The 20,160-nt window shown below is 44.3% G+C and overlaps 1 protein-coding gene across 1 annotated transcript in view; it reads left to right on the top strand.

Moving 5' to 3' along the window:
• The first annotated feature begins 3,460 nt into the window (after positions 1-3,460).
• Positions 3,461-20,160, top strand: part of Minar1 (membrane integral NOTCH2 associated receptor 1) — a 35,144-nt gene continuing 18,444 nt past the window's right edge. The window contains exon 1 of the mRNA XM_048445583.3: positions 3,461-3,951. The gene's annotated coding sequence lies outside the window, so the exon portion shown is untranslated. The remainder of the gene's footprint in view (positions 3,952-20,160) is intronic.

Genomic DNA, 20,160 nt, shown 5'->3' with positions numbered 1-20,160 from the left:
CAGCAAATCTCTCTCTCCTTTCTCACATAATGGGATTAAATAAGGCATGGGAATACCTCCTCCCTTTTCTGCTTCTCTCGCTCCTTTATCTCTCCATCATGATAACTCATCAAGAGGCCTTACTTATTTGAATGTAAAAAAGCTAGAATCTGGGATGTTTGGGTACTCTCCTTTATAAATCCCAGGATTCTTAAACCTCAGGGCATCATAGGTGTCTAGGAACATCTAGTGCCAACCTCTTCCTGGAACAAGTGAAACAGAAGGCCAAAGATTGTAGCACCTGGCCCAAGGAGTCAGACATAGTAGAGCTGGGACTGGGAACCAAGCCTCCCGCCTCTGTACAGTGTTCCACACTATGGTGCATGTGCAATCTGGCAGAGTTCTGTATCTGTGGAGAAGCAGGCAGTGGGTGCTGCTGTGGCCCTATGAATACAGTTCCAACACCACCTTCTATTACATACAGCTCAGAGCCCCCATCTGGGATTTCCGGAGTATGAGAGTTTCCAAGTATGCAAAGCCAATCTTCCCTATACTAGGCAGTCAGGACTCCGAGTTACTATCATCAGACACTGGCTCTGCCTGCTTGGGCAGCAAAGGAACTTACTGGAAGGAGTTAAAAGCCCAGTAGTCGGGCTGGAGAAGCAGCTTAGAAAATGCACAGAGACTGGGGAACCTGGAAGGAGGGCTTAAATCCCATGCAATGCCATGCTACAAAATGGGCCTGTTAAGACCCTGTCACTCCACACCTCCCCAGATCACGGTTCGACACACACCACAAGGGTGTAAAACAATGTCTAAACTTAGACACTGTTGCTGGCTTCAAATTCACAGCCTCGAGCAAGTGAATGAGATGGCTAACCGAGGCCACCTGCCCACACTCTGGCTGTCAAGGTTCAGAAGGGCAAACATCAACACTCCGCAATATCAGCTTCTTCCAAAATAAGGTAATAACAAATCTGGACAGTCTTAAATAGCAACAACAATAATATTAATAAAAACGAATATCCCCTGTCCTTTCAAACATACTACCAGTCTCTAGTCGGATTTGGAGAAGCTCCTGGACAGTGTGGAAGTGCCCTGGATGTGCACCCGAACTCAGTTGAGGAAATTCAGGGAGGTGTCCACTGTGAACCCCGTGTTGCCCTGGAAAGAACTCCATTCTATTTTCAGACTTGCAAAGTCTGGTTCAGAAGTTTATAGCTCCTTCTGGACTTCATTTGCATGATCAGCAATCTGCTAATACCAGTCTCTGCCCACTGGACACACAGCCAAGAATACAGGGCTAGGAAGCCACTCTGTTCACTGAATCCAAGACTTATGTCTCATAAGACTTAACGCTGTTCATTCCCAACAGTGTTGAAGGTCCTCTGGGAACAGGTACTATAGAGAAACACAGTCAGCAGGAGGTTAAGTTACAGGATAGAAGTTATTTTTCTACTATTTGAAGCCAGCATCTAAATCTCTGAGATTTCTTTCGGCTTGATACGTATCCTTTTAAGTCCTTAGACATTATACAAGACTAGTGAGGTTTCCTGGGATGGGTTCTAGAAAGCTCCAGGTACTGTACTGACAGCTGACAATCCTGGAGCTCATGGGAGCTTTGAGGACTCAGGATTCTTGGGCTGCCCAGAAGAGCAATAGAGGATGCTGTTGATCACTGACCTTTGTGCTGAGCCCACCTTTTAAGTCAGGAGGCAAAAGGAACTTACACTTTACTCTTGCAGCTTAGAGGACGGAGAGGTTTCCCTTGTTCGTTGGTACAGTCAAGCTTTTGCCTAGATCACCAAGATACAAGGGTTTAGTTTTCTTCCTTCTCTTTGCTCCTCTTCTCTGTCTATGCCTCCAGTCCTTCCTCTGCCCCCTTTCCTTTCTTTCCTTTTATTTTTTTCTCCCTCCCACCCTGTCCTTTCTCATCCTCCCTCTCTCTCCTCTCTCTTCTGCCCTCACTTTCTCTTCCTTTCTTCATCTCTCCTGCCACACACATTGATTGAACGTCTTTAATGAAACTTACAGATGCGGGCTTTTTCCCCCCATCTTCTGAGCAATCCTATGAGACTTGTGATTTCACTTCTATAGTTGTGGGAACCAAAGCTCAAAAGAGATAAGTCAGAAATAGTCTCAAGTACTTACATAGTGTTCAGGTGAGGAGAGAAAACATCTTTGCTTAATGATACTACAACCTATGTCCTTTCTAATACTGAGATATATTTCAGCACACCCAAGGGAGATTTCATGATGGACAAAAAGTATCCATGTGTGAACTATGGTCTGTCCCGAAAGAGAATTCTGATCGTACTCAATTTCTCCATTCTCATCTTTCCTCTGCAGTAAACAGAGAAAGTATGTATTATGTATGTAATATATATATATACATACATATATACACATATGTATATACTTTTAGCCTTGCCTGGCCCTGGAGGTAATAAGGGCAGAATTCTGGGAAAATCTAGATGGCAACTCACTACCCCATGAGGCTTATTTAAAGTATCCATGTATTAGCAGGTGCACTTTTAGAATGCACTTGCTTCCAGTTCAAGCAGGAAACTCACGCAGGGAAGCTGCCATGGAGACTTGCATCCCGCTGGCCCCACCATCTCCCAAGGCCAGAATATGGGACCAAAGCTCCCAAAGCTAGCCAGGAGCCCGCATTTGACTGAACTCTTGGAAAAGCCGCCTATGGTGACCCAAGGAGATGGCGCTATCCCTAGCAATTTGTTTCCCCAGTTCGTAGGGATTTGCTTTTCCTTGGAGTCTATGAGTTTGAAACTGTGACTCCGTTTTTGTGGTGGAAAGCGCCGTTGGTGTGACTTCCTCAGCTGAGGGAGAAGATCCCTATAGATGGTAGCCCCACAGGCAGGCTGCCGCTTTTCAGTCCCACTGCAGCGTGTAGGGTGACTTGTGAAAGGCCTCCAGTCCTGATCGATGTAGATGGATCCAATTGGACTTTTGGAAATCTAGTCGGGTGTGTGTGTGTGAGTGCGTGTTTGGGGAGGGCTGGTCACGTGGCCGCCAGGCTCTCCAATCTGGATACCAATAAAGCAGACACCGGCCAAGAGGGAAAAATCAATGAGCGAAGCGGCCGGCCACTTTGCCCTGGTCTCGCGGAGCACTGCAGAGTCTGAGGCCCTGGAAGGGCGAGCAGAGTGCACCAGGAGAAAAGGAGAGCGGCGGACACCGTTAGCTTCTGCTTCGCCACTGGGGGCCGCAGTCACCTTCAGCATCAGGAACTAGGGAGAAACGAACCTCGAGGGTGGATCTGGCCGCTAGGCTCCCTCAAGCTCCAGTTTCTGCTTGCTTTTGCCCCGGCGCAGCAGGCAAGACCCTGGGAAGAACAGGGGCCTTCTCAGGGCTCTGAAGGTGCGGGCACCCACTCTCTAGGCGACTGCAGCCTCTGGCAGGGCACGCCCTCGGCGGTGTCGCCGCGCCCCTCCCGGGTCCGCCCCTCCCGCCCCAGGGAGCGCGCACTCGCTGCTGGAAGTCCTGCGGGTCTCACCTTCCCAGGCGGGAGAAGATGGAGAAGACAAACTGGGTCTCCGGCCATCGGATTCCCGGCCGGAGCTGCCCACTGTATCCATGCCCGTGACGTGGTGGCACTGACCGAGCCTCAGAAACCGAGGTTGGGGCAGATCGGGACGCTGAGGCCGCATCCCCCAACCGCTGAGAGTCCCAGCATCATGCATGAGGGTCCTGCCTGCCGGCTGCCCAGGGAAGTCCGGGTGCGACATTAGCCTGGGCTTCAGATCCCGTCCCCGCGCTCTAAGGGCTGAAGTCGCCCTGTGCCAGGGGTGTCGCCCCAAGTGCAGAGCTTGGGCTGCTCTGAAACCTAGGGCTCTTTTGGTTAGGGAACCTTCGAGAAGTACGCGTTGGAAGCCCTGTGGACCACCACTTTAGGGGAGCCACGGGAGACGTGCGGAGGGCCAGGAGCCCAGGGCCTGAGCAGCCTCAGAGGTAACTTCGGAGAGCGGGAGCCTGAGACCAGTGGGGACCTGAGCGCACGTGTGTGCAAGTGTGTGTATGTGTGTGTACAAGGTGTGATCACTATGTGCCGGCTGCTAGATTCACAGGAGCACTGTGTAAAGTCCTGAGCTGCTGGCGCTTTTCCCAGGCTCCACTGGGTTCCCGACTGCGAGCCACCTGGGAGCGGGGGAGGGGGGCTGGGTGGGTGGGGGGCTTTTAGCTGATCTAGGTACTCTAGTGGGAAAGGGGTGTGCGTGTGCGCGCGCCTGTGGTGTGTATGTGTACGCGTGAGTGTGTGATATGCATGTGTGTGTGTGCATGTGGCAGGTGCTAGGCTTGGCCATATCTGGTGGAGGGAAAAGAAGGAAGAGACACAAGGCCAAAGACTATGTAGTTTTGGGCAAGTTTTCCTGGTTGAGAATTTGTTTCCTGATTGAGAATTCGTTTCAGACAACGGTGCTTTGGGGGTTAAGTAGCTGAGATGTCTGTGAAAAACCCCGACATATCAGAGGTGGAAAGTAAGGTAGAAAACTGAACAAATCCTGGAAAAACCGACCCGTGTATTCCATTCTTAAATTGAGATTTCCAGTCACGTTGATACGGAAAAGGGGTTTCTTTCCTCCCGGAGATGGTCAGCTTCACCTGCCAGAAAGCACCAAAGCCAGGCCTGCTGGCAGCGGGGCTTCGGTTCATTCACACACTAGCTCACCGCTCTGCAGCCTTTCCCACCTGCTCTGTCGCCATCCCTGCCAAGTCCAGTACTCTCTGGGGCCACCGAACCAGCAAAGTAATCATTGGTTCTCTCTGCAGGAGTGCAGGGGGAAGGTATTTGAGTAGCTTGCTCAAACAGCGTTCAAGACAGCAGCATTGTTTGTGAAGTAGTGACTGTATTCAAAGGTTTTACACGCGGCAGCGGGGAGGGGTGTAGTGGTTGTGGTCGGATTGTCTTTTCAGTGGGAATTAAGTAAATGCTTGCCAAGATCCAAAGGAGGCGAGATGTCATCTTTGCTATTAACGACACAGGTCTGTTTTGTAGAACTTGCATTTTCTTTTGTGCATGGGGTGATTTCATTGGGAGCTGCCCTTGTGACTATGATTGGGGGTTTGACTATTTGGCTCTACTATGATGTTATGCAGCATGACCCAAAGAATTTCCAGGAGTAGTGGAGAGACAGTGCACTTGACTGGTCCCCCTCACCATCTCCCTGCAAATAAGCTTTCATTACCACTTCTGATGAAGTCTTCCTGCAGGTAGAAGCTAGCCACTTGCTCTGGATATAGGAGCCTTCTGAGATGAGTTCTGAGCTCATTGACAGCCTGGGGAGAGGGCCCTTTCAGAGACCGCTCAAAATAGAGTAGTGGGAGAGAGTTGGGTGACTCATGTCCAACCCATTTGAATAAGCTTTCTTTTTGTGTGTCAGAGGATAAGGTAGAATGGGAAAAGCTGGCATGTCTGCAAATCAGCCAGTTTAGAGATTTTCTTAGGTACTGGAACCTGCAGGGAAAACCTTAAATGTCTGGTTCAGGAAAGCCTGGTTCTTATTGTATGGGATAGTGATTTGTATAGATCTGCAACTATGTAAAAATAAATGTTAGTTGCCAGGGAAAGAGCAGCTCAAACAGTTCATTTGCATTTCTGATGAATTTGGTGTGTGAAAGTGTTGCATAGCACTTAATAGTTGGAAGAGAGACAAAGGTTTCATTGTCAGTGCTGTAGTCCTTGGGAATTTTGGATATATAATGTCATTATTTTCTTGGCCAACACTGGAGGCAAAATTAATATGTCTTTCCAACATCTAAAATGGCTAATGTTCCCTTTAAAGGTTTGTGCCTCTGGCAAGTGGTCTGTTCTGTCTCTGTCCATAGCACAGAGAGCGAGTATGGGATTCTCTTCTTTGCTGTTTTTTCAAGCAAGCTCTTTGGAATCCTTGGACAACAGGATGCAGAAAGCAGGGCTGTGACCATGGCCTGTGCCTGGGGGTGTGAGGTATCGGATGGGAAGGCCGGGAGCAGGAAGGGGAAGGCCCTGCTTGCTGCACCAGTCAAGTGGCAATGCATCCATTCTCAGTCTAGCTGGGAAAAGGTTCCAGATTCCTCTGTGAATATGGCGCTAATGCTCCCTGATTAGCTTTTCCCGCTGACATTCAAATGTTTGTTTTTGGAGCTTACCCTGCAGGCTCAGTGTAAATTAAAAGGAAAAGAAAAAAAGAGGGATATTGAATGTAAGGCAAGCAGAGACAGCTGTATGCTTTTAATTCATTGTGTGATCTTGGTTAATACTTAACTTTTTGTGTGTTTTGGGGCATTTATATATGCAATATATATAATATGTGTATATAGATAGAGTATCAAACCAGATTCTTGAACCATGCCCTTTTTTATCTTTCTTAGAATAGAACCCTTTATGTTAAGCTTACAAAAAATTTAAGTGGATGAAACTGATTAAAAATCGGGGGAGGGCCACGGAAGCCTGTTCATTGTCAGTGTGGTGCCTGGCTCCCTCTGGAGCACTGAAGGGCTCCTCGGAACTGGAAGGCTTCTCTCAGGAATGTGGCACACCATCTCCTTTGAGCTTCCCAAATACAATGTTGTGGTCTTTAGTTCAGTGTTGTCAGTGTGCCATGTACCTTTCGACTGCCCTGAGTCCTTCTTAACCCAACAACAAGCACATACCTCAATGTGGTATTTATTCTCCACCCCTGGCTCCTGTGAAATCCTTTCTCATTAAGTATTATGGGAGAGGGATGAATTCATAGGATGAATGGGCCATGCAATATAGCTATGGCAGACTGATATAATTTTTTTTATTCTTTATTCAAGTTAAAGAATGACCTTCAGAATAGACTGTGGGTTGCGTACGTGTGTGTGTGTGTGTGTGTGTGTGTGTGTGTGTGTGTGTGTGTATGTGTGATTTGATACCATCATTCCAGCATGATTTATTGAACATGACCACTGTGTGGTTTTTTCTGGTGCCCTGAGTATTATTTCATGGCCTCTATTAATGAGAGCTTCCATGGCAGACTTTTCTATTGCCTTGGCAAGGCTTGCCAGTGAGTGATGCACTGCCCTCTGACTTGAGTCTTCCTCAGTGATGCCCGTTCTCTGTGCCCCTGCTCTCTGAAATATACTCATGTTTGGTAATTTTAACCCATTGTGGTATGATGGTCACAATGCAGCATCTGGGATAACTCTGAGACTTCAAAAAAAGAACCATTTCAAGAAGTATGCTAACCATGCAGCTTTCTGGGTATCTGAGGAAGCCTACAACAAGTAGCAGGGAAAAGAAACCAACATAAAAGGTCAATAAACTTAGAGGGACTGGAGAACTTCAGAATGTCATGGAAGCTTAAGTGACCAGTAGCATGAGAGGCCACCATCAGAAATGAGGGAAAGGTTGTTGGAGGATTCGTCAGAGCCGTAGAAACTGAACTCTTTTGACTATGTGTGTGGGGGGGAGTGTGGATAGGTAGGAGGGGTAGAGGAGTACCCCGTGTATGTGTGGGGAGTGTGGGTCCGGAGTATGGATAGGTAATGCCTAGTGGCTGGGCAGATAGTGGGTCTGAAGGGGTGTGTGGGTTGTTGGTAGGCAGTGAGTGTGGAGTGAAGGTTGAGGGTTGGGAAAAGTGTAGGGTATAGAATATGGGGAGGTTAGATGTGTAGGATGTGGGTAGGTAGTATTTGTTGTGTTTGGGGGAGAAGTAGTGGTATGCATGAATTGTGGGATGTGTGTAGGTAGTGTGAGTATGGAGTGTGGGTAGGTGGTATGTGTTCGTGTGGTAAGTGGTATGTGTCAGGTATGGGTAGGTGACGTGTATGAGGTGTGGGTAGATGGTGGTGTTTGGTTTTGGGCTGGTACTGTGTGTAGGATGTGGGCAGTTGGTATATATGGGCTTTGGGTAGTAGTATATGTGCAGTGTGGGCTATGGCTGGTGACCAAGTCTTCAACACAAGGTTTTGGAAGAAACCTTGCTGAATTATATCAGGAGGTAAACACCTCACAGTACTTGGTGCTTTTCCACTTCAGAAAGAAAATATTTTTAGGCTCCTTATGTTTATTAATAATAGAATGATCAAACGAACTGCTGCTCTTTTCTGCTTCATTTGCTGTGATAATATATGTTTTCCCTTTGCCTTCTTTCCTTTGTAAACTGACCATTTTTGTTTTGGGTTATTTATTCCTTATTAATTTTTAAGAGCTCTCGATAAGATACAAGAGGCTTCTGCTCCCTGCCTTTTCCAAATTTTATAATGTCTAGAGACATGGTGACCAAGCACTTTTCATTCATCTAAATGAATCTGCCCTTTTCTCACTGATTTGAGTGTTTGGGATCTTGTAGCAAATCTTTCCAGAATCCCACATTACCTAACCCTTGACTCAAACTTTTGTAGTTTTGTTTCAGCTTTTATGTGCAGGCCATGAGTAAAGGTGAACTCATTCTTTTTAAACCAATTGTTTACCGACTATTCCAGTAATCCTTAGCCAATAAACCACCGATACATTTATTTCTATTGAACAAACCACGGTCTTGTAACTACCTTGAAATGCTACCTCTGTTGTACGCTGTCTCTTGACCTATGCCTCCATCTGCTTCTTCTCAACCTGTTCCACTGATTTATTGAAGTTTTAATATTTAGCTACCCAAACTGTTTTTTTTTCACTTTGACCAGAATTCTTCTGTATTTATAGCTTACTTTTATTTATTTGTCTGTGTGTTTGTGTCTGTGTGAATGGATACCACACACCCCAGGAGGCCAGAAGAGGATATCAGAGCATCCGGACCTGGGATTATAGACAGACATGAGTCCTCAACGTAGGTACTAGGAAGGGAATCCAGGTCCTCCTCTTAGCCAGTGAGCTTCCTCTCCAGCTCTACTGACCAGGATTCTGTTAATTAATCAATAAATTAGTTATTTATTTATTTATTTATTTTTTGGTTTTTTTCGAGACAGGGTTTCTCTGTAGCTTTGGTGCCTGTCCTGGAGCTAGCTCTTGTAGACCAGGCTGGCCTCGAACTCACAAAGATCCGCCCGCCTCTGCCTCCCGAGTGCTGGGATTAAAGGCATGTGCCACCACCGCCCGGCTAGTTAGTTATTTTTAAAACGATCTTTTCTCATTTTATATACCTATCCCAGTTCTCACCCAGTCCCTTCCTTCTGCTTCTCCTACCTTCCTCTCACCCCACCCCCATCAACTCCTCAGAGAGGGTAAGGTTTCCCATGGAAAGTCAACAAAGTCTGACACATCACTTTGGGACAGAACCTAGGCCCTTCCTCCTATATCTAGGCTGAAGAAAGTATCCCTCCAAAAAGCCAGTTCAAGCACTAGGGATAAATCCTGGTCCCACTGCCAGTGTCCTCATAGACTGCCCAAGCTACACAACAGTCACCCACATTCAGAGGGCCTAGCTTGCTGACCAGGATTCTTTTATTTTCCTGATAATTTTTTATTACTTTATAAATAATACCAATCAACATTTCCACTTCCTCCCCTCCTCCCACTTCCCTTCCGCTCCGCTCCCCCATTCACCCTCCCCCTCCACTCCTAAGAGAGGGCAGGGTACCTTGCCCTGTGGAAAGTCCAAGTCTCCCCCACTCCCCCTCCACTCCCCCATCCCCCGCCTCCATCCAGGCTTAGGAAGGTGTGAATCCAAATAGAATAGGATCCCAAAAAGCCAGTACGTGCAGTAGGGACAAATCCCAGTGCTATTATCATTGGCTTCTCAGTCTGCCTCAATTGTGAGCCACATTCAGAGGGTCTAGTTTGATTCCATGCTCGTTCAGTCCCAGTCCAGCTGGAGTTGGTGAGCTGCCATTAGTTCAGGTACACTGTCTCAGTGGGTGGACCAACCCCTCGCAGTCCTGACTTCCTTGCTGACCAGGATTCTTAATAAGTTACCTTGAGCAAATCATTCTTTCTTGTTTCCTCTAACATGAAGAGTTTTTCTCATAAAATAAAGCTAGGAAACTAAACTGGCAAAACATAAAAGGTAGCAAACAAGTCAACGAGTACGTGTGGTCAGTTTCCTTAGTGGCTCTTGCCTTGGTCAAGTCGGCTACGTAAACTAGCACCACATTTAACATGTCTCAGCCAAAAGGGAGTACGTGGGAACTTACCCTTCTAGTATTATATTTTATTTATTTATTTATTTATTTATTTATTTATTTATTTATTGTCAGGAGGTATTATGTAAAGCAGGCTGTTCTGCTATTCACTTACGCCCACATTGGCCTTGAACTCCTGACCAAGTTGCTTTAGTGTCCCAAGCTCACCACTGTGCCTGACTTTACATTTTTTTTCCCGAGACAGAGTTTATCTGTAGCTTTGGAGCCTGTCCTGGAACTAGCTCTTGTAGACCAGGCTGGCCTTGAACTCACAGAGATTTGCCCACCTCTGCCTCCCAAGTGCTGGGATTAAAGACTTGCGCCACCACCGCCTGGCTTATAGGTTTTTTTTTTTCTGACTTTACTTTTTTTTTTTTAATTAGTGAGTATTTTCTAAAAACTAAGACGACTACAGAAGGCAATCATCACAGATGCCCATGCGCAGCTGAGATTTCAAAGGTGGTAATGGCTGTCATCTTTGCTTCAGTGCCTAGTATTTGTTTGTTTAAGGAAAGGGCTGTTATAGTTTATTTCCTTTTGTTGTGGTCACCTGCTATTCTTTCCCTTAGTGAGGGAAGATGCCCATCCCAGATTAGCTGAATACGTGTCACGTGACCCTGGAATTGACCATCACCTATTAAGAAGCCTGGTGAATGCTACACACTTCCCAGGGCCACATGGGTAGGACTTGGGAGTAGTGTGAACAAATGGACTATGAGATACAGGGTCTGTGATATCAAAAGGTTCTCACAGGAGGATATGATTGGCCTGAGCTCATCCCTGCTACTGGGAGATGGTTAGGAACTGTACATGTCCCCTAATAAGAAAGGTTGTATAAAGGACCTTACTATTGGAGCAGAGTAGGAACTTGTGGTTACGCTTTCTGAGGCTCTCCTGATCTCACCGGATGTCAAGGCAGTCCAGTCCATAGCAGAGCCTGCATTTTAGGACTTTCACTACTCTTTCTGTCCATACCATCCCGCACCTGTTGTTTTCATTTCCACGTGTGTTTTTACATATTCTTTTAATATGCTGCTCCTACAAGATGTTTGGGCTCTGTTTTTGTTACGTTGGTGGTGTGGTAGAGCCATGTGGAAGCTTATTTTTCAATGTGTTCTTTATTTTTTCAGGTTTATTCTCAAATTTATTAAAAATATATGGGTTTATATTTTGAGTAATCCCAAGCCATCCCTTCCACTGCACTAGTCTCTATTAACAGAGTAGTTGGTAACAGTTTTATTTACTTGTGAACCCATGTTAGTACTTAAGTTAAATAGATTACCTTAAAAGAAATACCTTTTGTTCTTTAGAGTCCTACTACAAAATGATTTATTTTAAATTAAGAGCTTTATTCTTAGGTTCAGAGTCTGTTTATAACATCCTTCTTGTATTTTACTAAGAGTCTAATTTTCTTTCTTTAGGATCTCTCTCTCTCTCTCTCTGTGTGTGTGTGTGTGTGTGTGTGTGTGTGTGTGTGTGTGTGTGAATGATATAGAAGTCTCAAGATGAGATCATGAATTTGGCATGTTTCCTATAATTTTGTGAATTTTACTGCATTAATTTATATGATTATATTGTTCTGGTGAGTTATTTTATAATTTTTTTGTAGCTTTCCTAATCCCAAAATTCTTTTTCCAATTTAAAGTCTTCCCTTCTATGTTAATATAATAAAAATAGTTGTAGTGCCTACTTAATATTTGCCAGGTACTGCTACAAAAATAACTCCGTCGTTTGAGGTAGGTGCTATGTCACTCACACGGTTAAAGCTAAGGAGACATATACAGAGAGACTTGTCGGAGTCACATAGCTAGAGGACAGAATAGCTTAGATGAAAACCTGGGCAGCTTTTCCTGGAGTCTGTGATATTTACCTGCAGTGAGTATGAACCACATTTTGATATTTTTGGACTGATATATCTGATTTTCTTTATATTTTTACTATCTCTGTGATTGTATTTGTGGCTATATCTCTTTGTCTGCTTTATTTCACTTTTTACAAATACAGCTTCAGTCATTGCCTTTTAACAAGTTCATACTCTTTACATCTATTGTGATATGTATTTAGACATAATTCTAGCTAGGTGGAGAGGGTACCCGAACTGGCATTGCCCTATATTCAGATTGATGATTATCTTAAATATCACCACAGAACCTTTGTCCAGCAACAGATGGAAACAGAGGCAGAGATCCACATCAGAGCACTGGGCTGAGTTCCCAAGGTCCAGTTGAAGAGTAGAAGGAGTGAGAATATGAGCAAAGAGGTCAAGACCATGAGGGGTTCATCCACTGAAGCAGTTTACCTGAGCTAATGGGAGCTCACCAACTCCAGCGGGACAGGGAAGGAACAAGCATAGGGCCAAGCTAGTTCCTCTGAATGTGGTTGACAGTTTTATGGCTGAGGCAGACTTAGGGGACTGTCAGTGGCACTGGGATTTGTCTCTGCTGCATGTACTGGCTTTTTGGGATTTTATTCTCTTTGCATGTATACCTTGCTCAGCCTAGATGTAGTGGGGAGGATCTTGGACCTTCCACAGGGCAAGATGCCTTGCCCTCTCTTAGGACTGGAGGAGGGCTAGGTAGGAGGGTGTGCAAGGGGAATGGGAGGAGGGGAGAGAGTGGGAATTTGAATTGATATTTTTTTCAAATCTAATAAAAAATAAATTCAAAAAAAAGAAAGAAAAAAGAAATAATTCTATCTTTGGTGACTACCTTAGTTATCATCATAGAACCTTCATCCAGTAACCGATGGAAGCAGATGCAGAGATCCACAGCCAAGCACTGGGCCAAGCTCCAGAAGTCCAGTCGAAGAGAGGCAGGAGAGATTATATAAGCAAGTGGGTTCAAGCTCTTGACGGGGAAACCCACAGAGACAGCTGACCTGAGTTTGTGGGAGCTCACGAACTCCAGACCAACAGCTAGGGCCCCTGTATGGAACCAACCTAGACCCTCTGCATGTGAGTCACAGTTGTGTGGCTTGCTCTTTTTGGGGGGCCCCTAGCAGTGGGACCAGGACCTGTTTCTGGCACATGAGACCGCTTTCTGGAACCCATTCCCTATGGTGGGATGCCTTGCTCAGTCTTGCAAGGAAGAGGAACTTGGTCCTGCCTCAACTTGATATGTCAGGCTTTGTTGGCTCCCTGTGGGAGGCCTTACCCTTTCTGAGGAGTGGATGGTGGTGGGGACAAGTAGGGTGGGTAGTGTTAAGAAAGGAGGTGGGGGGAAGGGAAGAGGAGAGGGGGAGAGGGGGAACTGTGGTTGGTATGTAAAATAAATTTAAAAAAATTAAAAAGATAGAAAAATTCATATGTTTTCATACAGAAAAAAAAAGAAATAACTTTGTCCGCTGAATCAGAAGCCCTATATTAAATAGTTTATTTCTGCTTTACAAATGACTACCTGTAACGTTTTCTAATAGATTTTAGCTTACCATCCAGACTACCTTGGCTTATCTTTCCTACTCCAAATAACAAAGAAAGTCACAAGAGATTTAAACTCTCATCCAGCCCTTTCCCATTTTGCTTGCAATGTTAGTCAGCCATTATTTTGTACATTTGTAGAGGACTGCAATAGGTTTGTTTCATTATTCGAATTCAGTTTCTTTCTCAGGAATGTGAATGATAAATTATAAGATTTTTAAAATTTTTCATTCCTAAATAACAGTTTCTTATAATAGAATTATAAGCATTTTATTTTTTATTTAGCATCTTAAGCATTTTATTTCAGCTTGTTGCTCTTTATTTTTATTCCTAAGAACTAAGAACTTTAGAATTCAATTTCTTAAGTTAAGGTTTTCTTTTTGTGTCTGGCATCCTTGAGTTTCAATATGATGTGTTTGGGTATCTAAGCATAAACACCTTTTGATGTTTTCTTCCCTCCTTGAAAGCTTGTGCTGTAAATTCTGGAATTTATCTAGACATTATAATTTTTCTGTTATTCTCTTACTTTTTTCCTGGATTATCTACTAGACATTTTGGGAAACTTCCCCTTCTCAGAGTGTGTCTTAAGTCCCCATTTCCCACCTCTTGTTTTTGTTTCTCCTTGTCCTGCCTCTGGTATCTGCTCCTAGATCATCCAGGTCACTACTTTTCACTTCACTTAAGTGGCATTTTACTGAATTTGTTCATCGTTTTGTAAGGAGTGATTGTGTTTCTACACGTATTATTTAGGTAGTATAATGTTCTCAGTGTTGTAGTTAGACTACCTATTCTATATGTATGTGTATAAATACATTGGTGATGTATTTATATTTATACCTTTTAAAACTGTGGCTCCCTTTTGTGAAATTCGTGGACTTCAAATCTTGCTAGCTGTTTTATGTCTTTTGACTCATTGCTGACCCCCCCCCTTTTTTTTTTTTTGCTTTTTGAGACAGGGTTTTTCTGTAGCTTTGAAGCCTGTCCTGGAACTAGCTCTTGTAAACCAGGCTGGTCTTGAACTTACAGAGATCCGCTTACCCCTGCCTCCAGAGTGCTGGGATTAAAGGTGTGTGCCACCACTGCCTGGCCTAACCATTTTTTTCTTTTAAGTTTAATTTGTAAAATTATGACTCTTCTTTCTCCTTCTCTAAGACAGTGATCCCGCACAAAAACCCATAACTGTTCAAAGAAGTTTTATACGTGTTTCCACTGCTATCAGGAAGACTGTCAACATAAAACAGGTTTTGATTTTTTAAATTAAGAATTTTTGTATGCTGGAGCATCAACTTTAGATGTAAAAGTCTTTAAAATGTTTACATTGTTTTATATATATATATACACACATAAGATATATACGCACACATATAAAGCATATACGTAAGGTATATATCATATATACATCTCTATATATATGTATATACATATATATCATAGAAACATACATCTTAAAGACTACATCTTAAAGACTTTTGGGTCTGGATACAGAACCTAGGCAGAGGGTGACAAATGTCTTTGTTTCTTGTTTTGGCTACAGACACCTTCACCCCTTTTCATTCTGTAACTTGGGTTAGATAGAAAACAGTTCAATGCATACTCGAAGTTCCTACTCTCTACCCTCTTCTTCCCCACAGTAGGACTTCCCAGCCCTCCAGGACAGCCTTAGTACTTCTCTGCCTCCTGTGATTTCCAGCTTTATCTCTGGTTTTCTGAGCATTTGTCTTGCCCTCTTGCAAGTTTAGCATTGCATGTTAAAAATAAAAAAAGCTTTCCAGAATTTCTGGGATATCAGATACCATGTTAAGAATGTACCTTCCCTTCAGATCTGGGGATAGCTTTATAACTTTGAATTCTAAACCAAGGGCTTGAAGCCTGGGCCAGGCTTCTCAGGGACACACTAGACAAATGGCATCACAGTTCCCTTCCCATTTCTCTAATACCCTCTTCATCAGATCTGCATGGAAAAACTCAGGCTCTCTTTCCTTTGATTTGAAATTTAAATCAAGGGAAACATGAAGAATGAAGCTTCAGATCACAAATTTTAGATCTCTAGACTGAGACCTTTCTTTTATAGTCCTGAGCCCACATTTTCATTAAATCACAAGAACAACGATCAACCTGAAAAAAAAAGAGAAAGAAACAAGGAAACAAGAAGCCAGGATTTCCAGCAACGCTGCTGCTGAAGTCTCCCGAGGTGTGCTTTTTATGCCTGTGAGTGAAGTGAGAACATTGTGGCTAGTTCATTGTGTATTTTGAAAAGTATATGGGAATGCCTTCATAGAAATACTTTACAGCTGACTTTTGCTAATCCAGTTGAAGGCTTATGCTCGCCACTTGTATCAGATTTCTGAGTTGTTAGTGACAGAGGGGTGATTAAGCCTTTAGGAGTGAGTCAGAATGCTATCCAGCGATCTCACACAGCACTCCCAAGATTGTTAGAGCAAGTCACGTCTCTCTTCTGCTCTCTTGATTAAGATCCAATGTCAGCAGTGTGAACACTTATGTCTTGGGTGGAGAAGGGCAGACATTTAACTTTGTAGGCTGCACACTAACCTTTATCACTGCTAGACTGTGGCTTGAGAAGTAACAAGATGCCACAGTGTAATGGAGGTGGTCTGGGAGAAAAGTCAGGCATCTGGTTCCTGCCCTTTCCAAAGTCACAGACTGTTCTATAGTGAGAATAGCCATGAACCAGGATTCAGAAGAGCCTAGAATTCTCCCCTTGTCCAGACACATCAGAGGTCTGAAATGTAGTAAAGAATATACATCTGAGTATGTGGATCCCAATCTGGGCATCCTGTATGTGGGGTGGTCAGCTTCATCCCACTCCTGCCCCCACACCAGTACCTATGGCACCATCCCAACTCTTGTTTCCTGTGACCTCCTTCGCTGCAGTCAGTATTCTGCCTGTTCTACTGTCGCAGAGTGCCTAAAACTAGGTAACTTAGAGAGTATGTTAATTTATCATTTATGGCCCTAGAAGCTAGGTGGTCCATAGAAAGGCAGCAGCTCCTAATGTTTGGTGAACGCTTTCTTGCTACATCCTCTGCCTGGCAAAAGGTGGAAGAGCAAACATGTGCCACGCTTTATGAAATGTCTCTCTAAGGAACCCTAGTCCCACGTATTAGGCACTGTATGGCTTAATCATTTCTTAAAAGTCCAACTCTTGATTGTACCTGAATTTTGGAGGCATCTTTCCAAAGCACAGAGCACCCTAACTAAATCCCATCTGCTTGTCCGTTCCTCACTTCTCTCCTCATCCTGACCAAACTCATAGGCTCCACTCTGTTGTCCTGCACCTTTTGGCTCTCTGACCTTCACTTGGAGCACTTCTTGTCCCTTCCCCGCTGAACTCAAAACACTCATCTCTTCAGTCTTTTAGGCCACTGGGGATAATACTCCCTCTACAAAATTGTCTTTCCCTCACCCCCTTGGCTGGATTCCATCACACACCTTGATTACGCTCCCCTGGCCTTTGGCATTCACAACTGGCATGTTGCATGGAAAAATAGGATAGGTGTCAAGAGTACTGGCTACCAGGACCAGATTTCCCACTGCTTCCACATGTGGCTTTGAACGGTTGAGCTCACCATCTGGTCTCCAGCTTCCATATCTATAAAATGAGGTACTTTGTTGGTGATCACTGTAGTCCCAACCAGCACTGATCCCAAAGACCGTTTTCCTTATGGAGTCCATGGACACCAGAAAGAGATGGTGTTAGCTTTTCCACCTGATCCTTGCATAGTGTTGTACACATGCTGGGCACTACAAAAATAGAGTTTTGTGGTTTTGTGTGTAATATACATTCATGTGGAGACCCAAGAGCGACAAAGATTGTCAACTGCTCTCTCTACCTTACTTTTTGAAATAGGGACTCTCGGTGAACTTGGAGCTCACATCTTTGGCAAGACAGACTGGTCAGGCCCAGGAATCTATCTGTCTCTGCTTCCTCAGCAGTGGGATGATGGACACATAGCTCCATGCCTGACACTGAAAAACTGTGGGTCCTGGAGATTGAACTTGGCTCTGCATGTTTATGCTACAAGTGCTTTATCAATTGTGCCAATCTCCAGCCCCAGAAAAAGGGCCTATAGGGCTGAATGATTGCAGACGAGAGACAGGTTCATGGGGTGGGTACAGAGTAGCAGTTGTCGGGGAGAAGTCTGGCCTGGGAGTCACATGGCTTGAGAATTGAGAAGACATTTTCATTGACTCTGAATGGAAACTTCACCTTTGGTTTTCAGAACTTCCCTACAGAACGAGTTTATGATCTTCCTTCCTGTTTAATAAGAGTTGAATAATGAGTCCCACAGCCAGCTTGTTATTTTCTCTCTGAGGAGAAGTGTAATCTAGGCAGAGGCAGTAACTCATGGGACTAATGAAGGTCCCTGGAAGTGTGTGATTGAGGATGGAGTTTTCTACAGTGGGAAATTAGAAGACTTTAAAGAACTTGGAAATGAAAAAAACAGGGAGGCCCAAATTGTGCTTCAGGCAAGCTGTCTTGCTCTTTATACAGAACCGAGTCAATTTTCAAACTTGATGCCAGATGGTAGCGATGTCAGTCTACTTGGGAGAGACCCCTTCCCTCTACTTCATTGCACATGGACACATTTGCTCCCTTTAATACAAGGCTGAGTCTTGCGCAATGACAAAAGGCTTTGGGCCACTCATTCATTATTGGACATCAGGCAACTTGGGCATTTTCTCTGGTTAGCATGGTACTTGTCAGTCAGTTCCTTTGTTTCCTTCTCTGTAACTGAGGATGCTCTTCCTACTTCATAGAGTTGTTTGTGTGGTACGTAGCCTGTCGGAGGCTTCCTATTGCACACTGGCTCTTGTTATCACCCAAAGAGCCTGGGAGCTGATGGTCAGCACATTCCCACTTCACTCCTGTTCCTCTCCAGGTATCTTGGAGTTACGTAGCCAATCTGACAGCTTCTCTAAAGTTGGACCCCTCCTAAGTCTGTGCACCTGATTTCATTCCTAGGCTTTTAGTGCCAGTTGTGTGTGGTGTATGTATGTGGTCATGTGGGTACATGCACATGGGTTCTACTTTGCTTTCTGTTGCTGTGATAAAATATCACAACCAAAAGCAACTCAGTGAGAAAAACATTTATTTCATCTCACAGCATAGTCCAGCGTGAGAGGGAGTCAGGGAAGTAGTTTGAGGAGGGAACCTGGAGGCAGGAACTGAAGCAGAGGTCACGGAGGAATGTTGTTTACTGTCTTGCTCTCCATGGCTCACTCAACTTGCTTTTCCTACAACGCAGAGCCTTCTGCCTAAGGGTGACATCATCCACAGTGGCCTGAGCCCTCTCACATTAATCATTAACTAAGAAATGCCCCAGAGACTTGGCTAAAGCCCAGTCTGATGGAGGCGTTTTCTCAATGAAGGTTCTCTCTTCCCAAATGACTCTAGTTTGTGTCAAGGTGACATAAAACTAACCTCAAAATACGTCGATAAACATTGTTAGCATCGGATGATCTCTTCTATTAACTCTCCACCTTATTTTTTGAGACAGGGTCCCTCGCTGAACCTCGAGCTCATTGACTGGGCTAGGCTGGCTGGCCAATGAGCTCCAGGGATCTGTTCATTTCCTACTTCCTAACTCCAGTGCTTGGGATGCAGTTGCATACTGCAGAACCTGGCTTTTTTGTGTGGATGTTAGAGATCCAAACGCAGATGGTTATGTTTTCTCAGCAAACAGTTTACTTCTGAGCTATCTCCTTAACCCTCTTTGGTTAGTTTTAATGATAATAATGATAATGATAATAATATAATTAAATGATGCAGGCTTACCCATAGCATTTATACTTCCATCAGGAGACAATGAGTCTCAGTTTTGTAAATAGATTTTTGCAAATAGATATTTCAGGAATATATTTCAGCCAAGTAAAGCAACAGTGAGGACTGAGAAGGCCTCTCTGGGGACTCATCTCTTGGGGCTTTCCTGGGAGGTACATGGTGGACATGGAGTAAACTCAGCTCAGCAGTCCTGGATTTAGGTCTTATCACTCTCAGTTGGCGCAGTCCTTTAAGTTTCCTGGTCCCATTTCCTCATCTGTCAGAGAGTAATTGTGAAAGCAAAGCAAAAGAGGTTTTTTAAGGTGGTTACAGGGATTAAAGTAAAAAATTGCTATGAATGCAATTTGTGCCACCAAATCCATAAAATACGATATGCATTTGCTGCATGCTATTCTCTAAATTACATTCATTTGTCCTATGCTCTGATAGCTACACCCATTTATTTACTTCACGACCAAGCGTGACAGGTTGTCCTCGCCTCTAGCAAGCTAGAACATCCTGACACAGAATGTTTTCATCCGAGGGAAGCTAGGGCTGGGGCAGGGCAGAGGCATTGTGTGGGCGAAGTCTGTCTCCTGGTGGCTTGTTCCTTCCCGGCAGGAACAGAACCTGTTAAACTTTATTTTCCTTTACTGTGTAAAGTAAGGGCTAGCCACGGAGTCTCCAGACATTTATGGCAGGGACCATACTAAGATTTAGAAAAGCCTATTAGGACCAGCTGCCTTCAGGATGGAAAAAGAGCCCGCAGCCTTCCACTATTGAAGTATTGTCCGAGGAAATTAATTGGTTTTGTAGAGAATGAGTTAGACCTTCCAGGACTGTGTCAATTTAAAAATCAATGGCAATTAAAATATGTCTAGTGTTCAAGGGACAGAGTTAG

The sequence above is a fragment of the Myodes glareolus genome, chromosome 4 (genome assembly GCF_982192425.1).
Source record: "Myodes glareolus chromosome 4, mMyoGla1.1, whole genome shotgun sequence".
Classification (NCBI taxonomy): domain Eukaryota; kingdom Metazoa; phylum Chordata; class Mammalia; order Rodentia; family Cricetidae; genus Myodes; species Myodes glareolus.
Note: the sequence above shows the minus strand (reverse complement) of the source record. Positions and strands in the feature narration are given on the sequence as shown.